This window comes from Moschus berezovskii, chromosome 28, assembly GCF_049115385.1.
Source record: "Moschus berezovskii isolate FMDL1 chromosome 28, NW_MosBer_1.0, whole genome shotgun sequence".
Taxonomy (NCBI): Eukaryota; Metazoa; Chordata; class Mammalia; order Artiodactyla; family Moschidae; genus Moschus; species Moschus berezovskii.
In genome coordinates, this window is record NC_142487.1 from 12,968,657 (window position 1) to 12,981,895 (window position 13,239).

The window sequence follows — 13,239 nt, forward strand, 5'->3', positions numbered from 1 at the left end:
CTCAGATTGTCTTTTTATTTTCTCAAGGATCCTGGGGCCCTCAGAATAGGTAACTTGAAATTGCATGGAACTAATTTTCAGATGAAATTCTTTGCCAGCTTCAGACTTTCAGCATTTTAGGATCTGGTTCTTAGATAACCAGAAAGTAGCCTATTAGGGAAAGTAGATAAGAATTCCTGTCATATTTAGCTAGAATTTGAATACAGTTCCCACTCCATCAACAAGCATATTGTTCAGGCGTGGGCTTTACTTTTTTTCAGGAATATCTTATTATTGTATACAAAGTTATATTTTATATTATTAATATACATGATTATACACTAAAAATATCAAATATGTAAAATATATCATATGTAATGCATATTAGTGTATGTAGATACATATGTGCATATCTATATAGCTATATAAAATAAAGAGTGAGAAGACCCCCCTTTCCTTCTCCTCTTCTCACTTTTCACTTCTTGATAAAAAAATGGGCTACATTTAAGGAAGGGACATTGAATAAAAAGTCAAAGTACACAGGGTCTCTTTATGGCTCTGTCTTAATGACGGGGCAGTCTGCTGCATCTCTGTCTCTTCAATGTTAAGATGATGGGGTTTGAATAGGTGATCTCTTGGGTAAACTTTTATTGCACTATAATTCTGTAGACTTATTTATCATCTATTATACTGAATTTTTAATATGTAATGTGCTTCTCTGAGCTGCTATTCAAAGAAACACAACAACACAGGATGGAAGACTGTTAATATGCTAAGGTTATAGAAGGGAAGGACTTGAGCAACAAACTTTAGTTCTGGCTCAGATGACACCAGCCAGCTGTATGCTAGTAGGCAAACCCTTCTGATTTCTGGAGCTCAGTTTCTCCATTTGGAAAGTGTAGGGGAAAAAAAACAAACAAACACCCACATGCTATCTTAGTCCTTTAGGGCCTCTGGGACAGGATTTCAGAAATCTAGGTAGAGAAGGAATCAGACAAAAGTCATCTGATCACACAGAACCATTGTTTTGACATCATATTTTATGCCTTTATCTTTATTTCTATCATCAGTTTATATGCCCTGCTGATTTTCTTTTTTCCTAATTAAGCATTGCCTTCCCACTAATAACAATACTCCAGTATATGGGTAACAGAAGACCTACTGAAACATTGCTCTAACAGAGTTTTTGCTGTGATGACTAACAGAGGAAACGTTTCTAGCCAGTCAGAACGCTTCTCTGAAAAAAAGCACTTCGGTAAGAACACTTGGGTCAGAGGGCAGCGATCTACTTAGGATCGAACTGAAACGGATCCAGGGAAATGGGCCAGATGGGAGTTGCTGGGTCCTCCCAGAATAGTCTCCGTTGCTGTACTTCACTGCATCCTTTCTGTAAAAAAGAGTGATGAGAGTGAGGAGGCTCTGTGACAGAATTCACACCAGCAGCCGACCCAGGTTGGCAGTGGCTGATGTAATTGGTCCCATCACAATGACATGTGATTGACATGTGATTGACATCACACTGGGGGGGGGGGTCATTCCCAACCACTACCAAATCATTCCTCAATCCACAGTCCCCAAACTCTCAATATAAAACGTGGTAGGCAGAAGTCCTCTCAGAATGCCAGCTTTGAGTAAACTCTGCCCCGCGTCTTTGAGTTCAAACCACTGGCAAAACCTTTCTGAATCGTTATCTGTTCCATATTGTCCCGTAACGCAGACACGCCCCTGAGGGAGTTACATTCCTCAGTTGCCTGGGGTTGCCACTGAGTGGCCTGAATAGGTCCACTTTTGCAGCCCCGCATACAAATAGCCAAGGAGATTAAAATACCACATTTTGTATGAACTGAAGACATTGCTCCTTTTCACCACCCTGAATAGAGAACCGCACGCCAGCGTCGTCTCTCTCGTCGTCTTTCCCTCATCAGCGGTCCAATGTCTGTGAATACGAGAAAATGCACATATGCATCTGAATGCATACATGTCGCTTGACAATAATAATAATAATAACCCCCTGAAATGTAATTACCAGGTTAAAAAAAACGCACCCAGTTTTCAGAGCCTATCACGTCTCGCGCCTCGGCCGCGCAGCTCCCCGACACTGCCGCCGTTGTGTCAGAGAGCGGCAGTGTTGAGCCCCGGAGCCGAGCCCGCGGCAGTCCCCGCGGCCGCCCAGTCCCCGCCGCGGACTCGGGCGCGCAGAGCCGCTGGGCCGCGAGGGCGCCGGGGAGCGGGAGGGGCGCGAGGGCGGCGAGGGGTCTCCCATCCGCCTCCACGAACTGTTTTCCTTCAGCCCCGGCCCGAGCCCCACTCCCTCCCATGGATCGAAATCCACAGAAATCCACGGAGGGAGGGTGAAGGGAGAGAGGTCGCTCGCAGGTTCCCGGCTGTGCCTCCCCCGGGCTCAAGTCGGGGAAGCGGCCCCCCGGTCGGCTGGGCGCGCGGCGGCGTGGGGAGCCCGCACCCCTGCCGCGGCGGATCGCGGGGTGGCGGTCCCCGCCGGGCTGCGCCGCGAGGCCGCTCGATCCTCCCCCTCCCCCGCCCGCGCCCTCCCCCTTCCTTTCACTAGGACTCCGGGACTCGAGAGAGGGCGCGGGAGGCAGCCACTCGGGCCCGACCCCACTCCAGCGCTCGCCGGGGACGCGGGCGGGCGGCGAGGGGACGCGGCGGGGGCGCGGGGCGGGCGCGGCCATGGAGCGGCGGCGGCGGCGGCGGCGGCAGCGCTAGCGACCGCGGGCAGACGAGCGGGCGGGCTGGGCCGCCCGGCGCCGCGGACCGAACTGCACAGCTCAGCAAAAGCGCCCTCGCCCTTCGCGCGCCGCCTCCTGCGAGCCCGAACCCGGCAACATTTTTTTTTTTAAGGCTCCAATCCATCCTTTGAAGAAAAGGAAAAAAAAATAGCATTGATTGGATAGACTGGGATATATATATATAATTTGGGAGGGGGGTTCCTGCTAAAATTAGCCGGGCCCGCGGCGCGCGGTGTGCGAGTGTGTGCGTGCGGGCGTGTGTGTGTGTGTGTGTGTGAATGTGATTACTCCAGGACTCCTCGGGCTCCGGAGACGCCATTTTCCCCCTTGATATCTCTCTCTGTAAATCGGTGGCGCGGCGGAGGCGGCCGCGCCGGGCGGGAAGCGCGGGGCCGGCCGGGGCGCCCGTCGCTCGCCTCCGCCTCCGCGCGCCCGGGGGCCCCGGCGCCCCCCGAGCGAGGGCGGCCCGCCCGCGGCTCGCAGTGTGACAGATGCTCATCGCCATGGAGTTGCCGCAGCAGCACCTTCGGGGGCTCGGGCGAGCGACGGGAGCCGGGATCTGAGCGAGCGCCGGGGCCAGCGGAGCCGGAGCCGTGGGTGAGCACGCGCAGCGACCTTGGCCCGGGAGCTCGGCGCCCAGCCTCCCGCCGCGCCGCGGGGCCCCGCACGCCCGGGGCCAGGGGCGGTGTGTGTTCTCTGCGTGCAAAAGTTAACGCTGCCTCGCCGGGGCTTTGACTTTGCACCGGCGGGAACTGGGAGACCGGGCCGAAGGGGCGGGATGCCGGTCCCGGCGAGGCTGCGGAGGATGGGCGCGATTCCGGCCAGGCGGCCGTGGGCAAAGATGCTGGCTCATTTGAAGTGACTCGGTGGTGGCGGCGAGGGTGGCAGCGTCGGGCTGGAGGTCTGGGACCTTATTGAGTTTGGCCTAATCTGATCCCCCCCCCCGCCCCGGCCTTCCCCCTCCCCCCGCCTTTTGCACCCTCCCTCCCTCCGTCCGGCCGCCGACTGCTGGGCTCGCGGGTTTGGCGTTGGTGGAGTGGACTCAAGAGGGGGAGGGGGGAGGGAAAGGAGTGGGAAGGCGGCAGGATTTTTTTTTCCCTCTCTCTTTGTAACTTGCAGGTTAAGTGGAGCTAGAGAGCTACATTGTATCTAGTTGGATTTTGGGGGTGGGTGGGTAGGTTGCGGCGGGGGGGCGGGGGATGTATCAGAACCTAACGTGTCGTTAATAGAAAGAAGAACAGGGAAGAAGTGGTCCAGCCGGCGAAGGTTGGTGTGTGCTTGTGTCGTGGCTCTGTGTTAGTCTTTTTCTTAAAATCTTAATCAATGGATCTGAGTCTCTCTCGTGCTCTCCGGTTTTGGGACTCTGAAAAGACAGGAATTCCCTTAAAAGCAGACGAATGCCCTTTTTGAAAGCACGCATTGTGTGTGTTTCTAGAGGAGCCGTGGGCTTGGGAATTAACGACAGGCTTTCCCGTTCGGTGGTTTCCAGTGGGAAATAACTCCTGAAAGGGAGCCCTTCAGTATCGATTTATTGTTTTTGTCTTTCAAACCATTATCCCTTTGACTACAATACTGTCCAAGAAGTTCCACAGAGACCAAGTCAGGTAAACTGGACCTGGCAGATCTTTAGCAAGATGGTGATAACGCTGATGCTGTTTTTGGTGTCTGTTTGTGATAGAAGCTTTGTTGGGTAATAGCAATTTCTGATCGGTAGAGCATGCTGGCTCTACAAAAATAAGTAACTACCGAAATGCTGTCTTCCAGTCCCCATCCCCGACAGGCTGCACACACCCCTCCTCCCACAACCCACACCAGTTACAATTCTGAAATAGGATCCAACTGGAAATATTTTCTTTGGAGATCGGAAAGTCGTGCAATTGGAAGTATGAGATGAGGCTAGAGGTACTGTTGGTGTGGGGAGGGGGTTCTTATTGCCCCTTGATGCTGCATTTATTCTTTATGTGTGCCTGTGTGGGTTCTGAAGGTGTGTATATTGGTCTAAGAGGACTGATGAGGGAAGGATTTCCGATTCATTTCCACTTCAGATAAACTGTCCTGATCATCTCATAGTTGACATCTAATGCTAAAAGGCCAATTTGTGTCTATCCCTGCAGAAGCTCTCCTCTGAAAGGGCAGTTTATTTTGGAATTCTACCACAGCTACTTTTTCTTTCAAGCCTCCCCATCCCCTCCACCACTATCCACACCTTTTTAAAAAGTTAGTTGGAGTCCATGGTCTTTATGGAAATACAAATGTTACTTGTTTTCCTCTTACATTATTTTTAAAAATTCTGTTCCTTTTCATTCCTTTACTCTTCATCCTGTTTCTCCTGTCCTGTAGTTTTGTGCAAAATCTAACTTTATAAAGTTGTTGTTGCTAAAACTGTCTGGCAGTCTTGCCCCGTCACTTCCTATCCTGTAGTTTACACAGGTAGATCAGGTTGCCCTTCTCAGCCGATCTTTATCCTCAAAACATGTGTGTAGGTGTGCACATGCATCTCATGTGTTTTGGAAGGGCAGGAGTGGGCTCAGAAAGAAGAACATGGAGAGGAGAGGAGATGGGAGGAGAGGAAGGGAGTTGTTCTCTGCGGCCACATCTGCAACACTGGGGCCAGACCAGCAGGCTCGGAGAAAGTTACCCTTACACACCCCAGTTGGATGTTGTCTGGCTGGGATGGGGAGGTGGAGCCAACTGTCCAGGGGCATGTGAGGGAGGAGAAAGTTTGTAGCACTTTAAAATGTAGCCAGTTTACAATCCTTGGTCACTCCTTCCCCTTTCTCCTGCTTTTTGTGACTTCTGCCATTCCAAGACTCCTGAAGGGAGACATGACCTCTTTTGCTCTCACTTGGAAGTCCCAGTGAAGTTGAAGATGCAGTATTGTCCTCTGTACTTAATTACTTTGCCTGCTACCAAAGAAGGGCTGTAGGGCAGATCAGAAGAGTATGGCTAAACACAGAGATTTGCCAACTTCAGGGAATGTAGCCTGAGAAGACAGGAGACCAGGTATGCAGAAAGTGCTGCTTTGCACCCCATCTCCCTTCCCCCATTAAGAAAATAAAAGTCTTAGTCTTGGGAAGTTGAATCGGTGTTAGAGCTGGGCTCTGGGAACTGCTAGCCACTATAGTAATCTGAGCGGGGGCAGAGGGGAGGAGGTGGTGAGTGAATGCTATCGGAAGCCAGAGGAGGAAAGCAGACTTGTTTCTGTTAGCAGGGAAAATAGATGTGTCACTGAAATAAACAAATTGGAGGTGGGGAATTGCTTGTAGTGAACACAAGGATGATTGACTGAGAGGCAGTGATATGGTTAGGAAGGGGCCGGTTATAGCTTGGGAGAGAGTATCAACTGCCTTATATGTTCACGAATGGGCTGGGCAAGTGAAGGGGTGTAATCTGACCCTTTGTATGTTAACATCAGAACATCCCACAGGAAGGCATCGCTGGCAGGCCCTCTTCCGCACTTCACGCAGGGAAAGCCTAGGGGTATCCCCGAGTGAACCAAGGAGCCCCTTTGGTGCCACAAGGACTTCTGGTCCTGTGTGTGCATTATTCATGGTAGGCTACTTTGTAAGTCACTTGACCTAAAAATGAGGGCTGAGGGCAAAGAGAAAGCAGTACTTGGAATCTTTGTAGAAAATTTAGTTGAAAATGGGCAGTGGGGGGAGGCAGGAGTTTGCTGAAGAAGAAATAAATAGGTAGGTACTTTCCCCTGGATTCCTGATTCCATTTCTGCTGTTATCTTGACTTTCAGTTCCATTAGGAGCAGAATCAATACTTCACTGGCACAAAAAATGTACCTCTAGGAGTGCAGAGTTCTTTTAACCTGGTCATTATTTTTAGTTGTACTTTAGTCTCTGCTCTGAAGTGTCTATATGATATGCAAAAGGAGGAAGATGAGAGGTTGGCTGGTTGGATGGGACATCCTTTCTGGAGTTTGTAGAGACACTGAAACTTGGCTGGGCCTCAGCTACTCAGAATGCCAGTTTTTCCCTTGGAGACTTGAAGTTTTAATTGAAACCAGATAGCTATTGAGAGTGGACCTGGCCAATGAAATCTTGTTTTCTTCATTGCTCAGGAATGGAAAATAAATAATTTTTGCTGATGGCATTTCAAGTTGCTTCAGTTTTGTTCCTGCCAGGAGAATGGGATAAATTATTATTAACACATTAACGTTGTCAGAAGTTGCAGTGCCTTAAAAAATGAGATAATGTTACTGAGTTTGCTCAGGGACCCACTGTGTGGGATCTGTCTCTTCGGGATGGGGGAGTGGGGAGCAGAGACAGGAGGCTGCTCTTGTCCTGAAGGGGTAGCACTGCTCTGAGAAAAGGAAGCTCATAGAGTCCTGGCCACATTTTGCTGTGCTTGGTCCTTGGGTTCTGTGAAGAAGGGAACAAAACAGTCCAGTTCCATTGCTATCCTATGATCTTATGGTACACTATGAAACCTGGTGAGTTTCCCAAAATGTTTTGGGTCAGGATTAAATAAGGAGCTGGCTCAGTGGGTAAAGTATCTCCCTGAAGTGCAGGAGACACAGGAGACGTAGGTTTGATCCCTGGGTCAGGAAGATCCCCTGGAGGAGGAAATGGCAACCCACTCTAGTATTCTTGCCTGGCAAATTCTATAGACAGAGGAGCCTGGTGGGCTGCAGTCCACGGGGTTGCAGAGTCAGACACAACTGCTCATGCATGCACAACCATCAGATCTGCCATAGGTTTGAACTTCGTTTAGAATTGTTTCCAAAGGAAACCCTGGTGTCTCACAAACTCTTCATGAAACTGCAGACACTTTCGGGCAGCCAAATGCTTGATAAGTGCAGAAAAGTAAACACCCGGATGCCCATAGAATGTACTACTTCATGAATTCAGGGGAAAGTTGCCAGCTTACATTCTTGTTTGGCTCTAAGTATTTATGTCCACTTTTGTTTAGCTTACTACTAGATGCTTATGCCCCCTTAGACACACTGGGTTGGAACAGTATCAAGTTTTGGGGGAAACTGGTGACCATAGATGACTGAGTCCAACTCAGTGGCCCTTACATTTCACATCCGGAATTTTCAGAATTGGGTCAGAGCAGCTTCCCTTTCAGAGTTGGTTTTTTTACCCCCTTAGCGAGTACCCTCTAAGATTGAGGAAAGATTTTTTTTTTTTTTTCTCCAATGGCGTTTGGTGTAGAAATCTGCAGTTGACTTTCTGTCCAGTTCAGAGCAAATAATGCCAGGGTCAGATGGAGGATGTGAGCAGCCCTGAAGTCCACAGGATCTCTTGGGAGGAAGCAGCTACCCCTCCCCAGGAACTGATGATGGGTTGTCATCAGCAGATCCATGAGAAATAAATTACAGGCAAGGCCAGCTGAGCTGACCCCCAGGCAGGTAGAGGCTTCTACCTTTCCAAGTGCTGAGAAGGGAGAAGGGATGAAAGGTGAGCCGATAAGAGTTTCAGAACTTTGCCACCTTGGAAGAATGTTTCTCTGACCCTATATACCTTTTTGCATCAAAACAAACTTTTTTATATCCATAACACTTTTCTTTTCAAAAATATCTTTATATCACATTTGCCCCCTTGATTTTCTAAGGTGGGAAGCTAGGTAAGCCTTTTATCCCCTTGCAGAAGATGAGGCCATTGATGTGCTGACTTGCTGAAATGACACAAGTTGGTGGCCCACATGGGACCAGATGGCTCCGATAAAGTGTGAAGAGCATCACACCTGAAGTGACAAGATCTGCCTTGGATCTTGTCCCTATTATTTCCCAGCTAAATGTCCCTGGAAAGTTATTTAACCTCTTCGAGCCTCAGTAAACTAATCAGTAAAATAAGGATAAAAGATGCTTACCCTGCCTACTTCACAGGGGTTCTGAGGATTAAATAATACCAGCTAATTTCTATAATTGAACTCTGAGAGGATTTCCACGCTGCCTCCCGGAAACTGGTGTCTGGGATTGTTGTCACCATCGCTTGGAGATTAATAGCTTCTTGGTATGCCTAGAAATGCCTGTAGGGGCCCCTTGTGTTCTAAGACAGTCAGGGAATAGTTGTTTTGTGCTCTTGAATTGACCAAAGGAAAAAGAAAATGTGCATAGTATATGTATTTCATATCGGTTGAATTCTTGAATACCTACTTTGCATATATATCTGAGATAAAGAGTCTCAGATAGTATTGAATTTGGACTCAAGGATGTATTAGTGCTCAGGAAATGCTATTCAAGTTAAGAATGAGAAGGAAAAAAGAAAAAAGACACGGAGACCCACAGAGAGGACAGGTAATGGGTGGTGAGCGTGTGTGTGTGTGTGTGTGTGTGTGTGTGTGTGTGTATGTGTGTGGGGTTTCCATCAGGGAGCCACAGTGGCTGAGAAATGACAGTCAAGACAGAATTTGTATCCTCCCTAAAGAACAGAACTGATAGCAAGATTGCATCTGTCCCAGCAAACCCAGAAAGTTCTCTCGAATCAGGGACGTTCTTCATAGACTCCTCTGCATTGCTTCTCTTTCTCTTTCCCGTGATCCCTGGCTCGCCCTGTCCAGCAGCCTGTACCAGGCATGTTGCAGCACTCACCGGTGACCCCCATTGTATGCAGCACACTCCGGCCTCTGTTCCCTTTAGACTGATTTCCTTGTTGGCCCTGAGCGCTTGTCCACTTGTCCACCTCCACACTTCTGCTCCTTCTGTGTCACTGCCACCTCTCTGAAAGTGTCCCAATTGGTCCCTTTTAGCCAGAGCGTCTACCTCGTAGGACGCCTGACCAGCTCTCAGATCTTCACCGCCGTTTCCAGAGCATTGAAGCACTTGCCGGGCATCTGGCTTATACTGCTTTGCGCTTTGTTGTCACTCACCTTTCCAGGCTGTGAGTCCTTGAAGGATGGGGCCAAGGTTGCCTCCACAAAGTCCTACTTACGAATGATTTCTGAGAATGAATGAATCACCGAATTTATGCAGCGATAGAATATTAAAAGTGAATGTTGTTTAAGGTACATGAAAGCTCTGTACAGTGAAGCAACACAATGAGGATCTCTTAGACAAAGTGAATAATAAGCACTTGTGTCAATGACTTTTTATACTTTTGGCTATCTTTCAGGGGCAATCACCCCCTCTCAGTCTCTGCCTCAAAGCCTGAGAGTTAATGATGCTTTACTGCATGGACATCCTATCAGTCAGTGATTCCCTTATTCATTCAATCATCAAAATATTTATTAAGTACCTACTAGAGCCTGCTCGCCACTCTAGCACACATAGCTCTTGACTTTCTCTGAAAATTCCAATCGCATTTTTTGTCCACCACACTCATTTTGGCACTTAACCACGCAGTCTTCTTTGTTATTTAAGTCCAAGTGCTGCTCACTCCTTGGTGACTGAGTGCTCCTGGCTGCAGTGGAAAAGAAGGCTGAGCAGAGAAATGCACTCAGAGGGGAAAGTTCTGGGCACGGGCTCCTGCAAGACCGGTGGCAGGCAGGATTGGCCCCCGGTCAGCACGTGGTATAGGGCAGACCTTGTTGCTCCTTCGCTTGAGCCACAGTAAAGAGAAAGAGTTTGGATTATTGTGGAGGAGGGGCCCCTTCTGAAATTCTGTGGCTCTATAGGCAGAAGTGTCCCAGGAATTTTAAAGGTTTCTTAAAGCTCAGAACTCCTCAGCCCCGTTTAATGGCACCCCAACAACTGTCCACATTACTCCCACTAAGGACTCATGAACTTTGCTAAGTGTTTGCTGTGGGTGAGAGTTACAGAAGGAGACACGGGACCAGGAGAAACTCAAAGAGCCAGACTTGGGGACTCGGAAAGAAGGGGAGGGGATGATTAATGTAAAGAAATATGATAGTGAATAAAATGGAAGGAAGAAAAGGATTGATTCGGTACATCGTTTGAAAACTGGCCCCTGTTGATGAAGTGACCGAATTGGGACAAGGGAAATGGCTCGTCTCAGACAAAGCAGACAAAGGTGGCTTCTGGGAAATCTGTACTGTGTTCCCTTTCTGGACTTTGCTTACTGCTTCCTGTGTCCAGTAGGCATTTGGAATCTCTGCTGTGGTTGCTTTTGGACCTCATGGATCTAGGGGGCTAGGTATTGTTTTCTTGTGTAGATTCTGTTGGGCATAAAGGTTAGGGCTCTGCCTGTGCTCTTGGGATGTTTGTTCAATCTTCACATCAGAGTCTGCCCTTTCATGGCCTGTGTTCAATAACAATGAATGAATTGGTTTGCATGCATTTTGAGATGAGAGGGAGTGACCTGCAGTTTGTCCAAAGCCAGAGGCCTCTGAGGTTAGGGTTGGGGTGGAAACAGGAAAGTTGGGTCTTGACCTGAGTTCAGCAGTCATTCTGAGTCACCTAGGAGCACACTGTTTGAGTATTAAGGACAAGCAAGGCTCTACAAGCTACTGAGATGCTTCAGTTACTTTTACTCTAGGACTTGGGATATTAAACAAAAAAAAAGGGAAGCAACTCGATTAGTCAAATGAGGTAAAAAGAGATGTCTTCATTATTCCTTTTATTTGCTAAAGATTGAGAGATCTGTCAGTGGAAAGACCAGGCTTGGGGGATTTCAGCTTGGGCCTGGAAAGACGTAGATGCTGGAGATGCTAAATTGGATGAATCCAATGTTGTAGCCTGAGAACTCCCATTAGAGGCAATTGGGGCACAGTTGTGCTTGTAGCAAAATAATAAACTCTGGGTGGCAAGTCCCTTGCAGTCGTTGGGTGGTATGTCTGTGACCTATTGTTTTTCGAGCAATGAGAGCTTTGACTTTTTTTTTTTTTAAAGTATTGATTCATAATGGTGACTAAAAAGGATGATTTGATGTGAAAGCCCTGTGGGCCTTCTCTCTGCTCATTATTTTGTACTCTGGAGCTCAATTACAGTTGGTTTTTGGATCCACAAATGTTTGTTAAGGTCTCAGCATTGTAGTTTGTGCCATTGTTCTTGGCAATGTTGGGTGAGAAAGGTCTGGTATGAGATGGTGCTTTTGCCCTTGACGAATGGACAGTATATCTCAAGAGACAGGCTTAGCTCAAATGGAAAGCATCAGTCTGCAGCCAAAGTGGGAGCATGATCTAAGCGGAATTAGCTATTTGGGTGATCAGGGATAAAGTAGGTTGTGGTTTTAGGTTTGATGGTAGAACTGGAACCAGGGGACATTCTTGATGTCCCAGTTAGCTTTGGCACAAGAGCAGAGATGGGACAGAGTTTGAATGTGAATTTGCAATTGCCACCAGGAAACAGATGCTAATTATGATCATGTCCTGCATCTGATAGGAACAAGGAGGCCGTGATGCTGAAGGTCCAGCTGGCTGATATTGAGCCACAGGTCACTACAGCAGGCATCTTGCTGGTCTGAAGTCTCCTAACAGCAGTGGGAAGAATGACACCCAGAGCCCACTAAACTGGGCCTCATTTACATTTAAACAGGAGTATCATAGACTCTGATGGGTGCTCTGGGGACCCAGGAGATGGAGAGGAAGTTGTCTCTGTTCTCAATCTGGTGGAAGACTCCTTAAAAACTCAAAGAAACCAGTGGAGGAGTAGAAGCAGGAGATGGTCCTCTAGGGTTCTATGGAGTGTCAGTCAGCAGAACAGATGGGATGGGGTTCTGTGGGGAACAGGTCAAGGCTGTGTCTCCAGTGCTGAGATGGGAGCCATGACTGGAGTTTTCAGAATGTGAGGAGTGTAGGTGTGAAGAGTAGAGGTATGTGCCAGCTGGAGGAATTCCACACATGCCACACACAAGAAGATCCTGACATCTGACTGTCCTGCCCACTACTAGTCCTGTTAGCCACCAACTCTTCAGTGTGGAGTTTAAAAGAGGCATCTTTAGGACAAAAAAATAAAACTATGTATAAGCATTCAGAATGGAGTCAACCACTTGGAGGAACAAAAAAGCTCTGTGACATGGGTGCTCATTTCCAGGAGTTTAAAATGTAATTGGAGATAGACATGTTCAAATTTCAGCAACAATGCAATGTTTAAATGTCAGTTCAGGATAGCTGAGGGAGAAATATCATAAAGGACAGGAAATGGAGCCAGTATTTGTTTACTCTCTGGTATGCCTAGCATCTCCTTTGTGGCAGAAGCGCCAACGTCTAAGTGTCAGATTGCACTTTACATTCAAATGACAATGAGCAAAGCAGTTGCGAATTAGATGGTTGAAAAGTCAAGGAATTTGAATTAGGCCTGAATAGGTAGTGCGGTCAAAATTAAGGGGCCTTGAAAGAAAGACTAGGGAAGTTATTATCTGTCCAGTTATTCAGTTTAGCTGCATTGCCCTCAGGTAACTCTACCATTTTCATCCCCAGCTTATAGTGGTATGGTGGAGGATCAGAGTTTAAGCGACTACTAATGCTGGATATTTAAAGATGTGGGGATATTATGTTTCAATGGAAAGCAAATGACAGTTGGGATCAGACAGAACTACGTATGTGATTTCAACAATATCTCTACTTCCATTTTCTTATCTGTAAAATGGGTAAATCTCAGGTTTAAATCAAAGAATAAACTTTACACTTATTATATACTATTTCCTTGTTCAAAGTTAGG

General features: G+C 47.7%; 1 protein-coding gene and 1 long non-coding RNA gene across 7 annotated transcripts in view; one reads left to right on the top strand and one right to left on the bottom strand.

Moving 5' to 3' along the window:
* Positions 1 to 1,031: 1,031 nt before the first annotated feature.
* On the bottom strand, positions 1,032 to 2,324 carry LOC148773573 (uncharacterized). Of its 2 annotated transcripts, XR_016036697.1 has the most exons (3): positions 2,025 to 2,324; positions 1,808 to 1,915; positions 1,032 to 1,366 (listed from the first exon to the last, which is right to left on the bottom strand). It is a non-coding gene; the product is annotated as an uncharacterized LOC148773573 (long non-coding RNA). The 2 variants fall into 2 exon arrangements; XR_016036698.1 differs by having other exon boundaries at positions 1,032 to 1,915.
* Positions 2,213 to 13,239, top strand: part of SETBP1 (SET binding protein 1) — a 406,613-nt gene continuing 395,586 nt past the window's right edge. For 4 of the 5 annotated variants that reach the window (XM_055417274.2, XM_055417276.2, XM_088833428.1 and 1 more), the window contains exon 1: positions 2,213 to 3,323. The gene's annotated coding sequence lies outside the window, so the exon portion shown is untranslated. Of the gene's footprint in view, positions 3,324 to 3,897; positions 3,993 to 13,239 lie in introns of those variants that run through there. The other variant, XM_088833427.1, reaches the window with a different exon arrangement.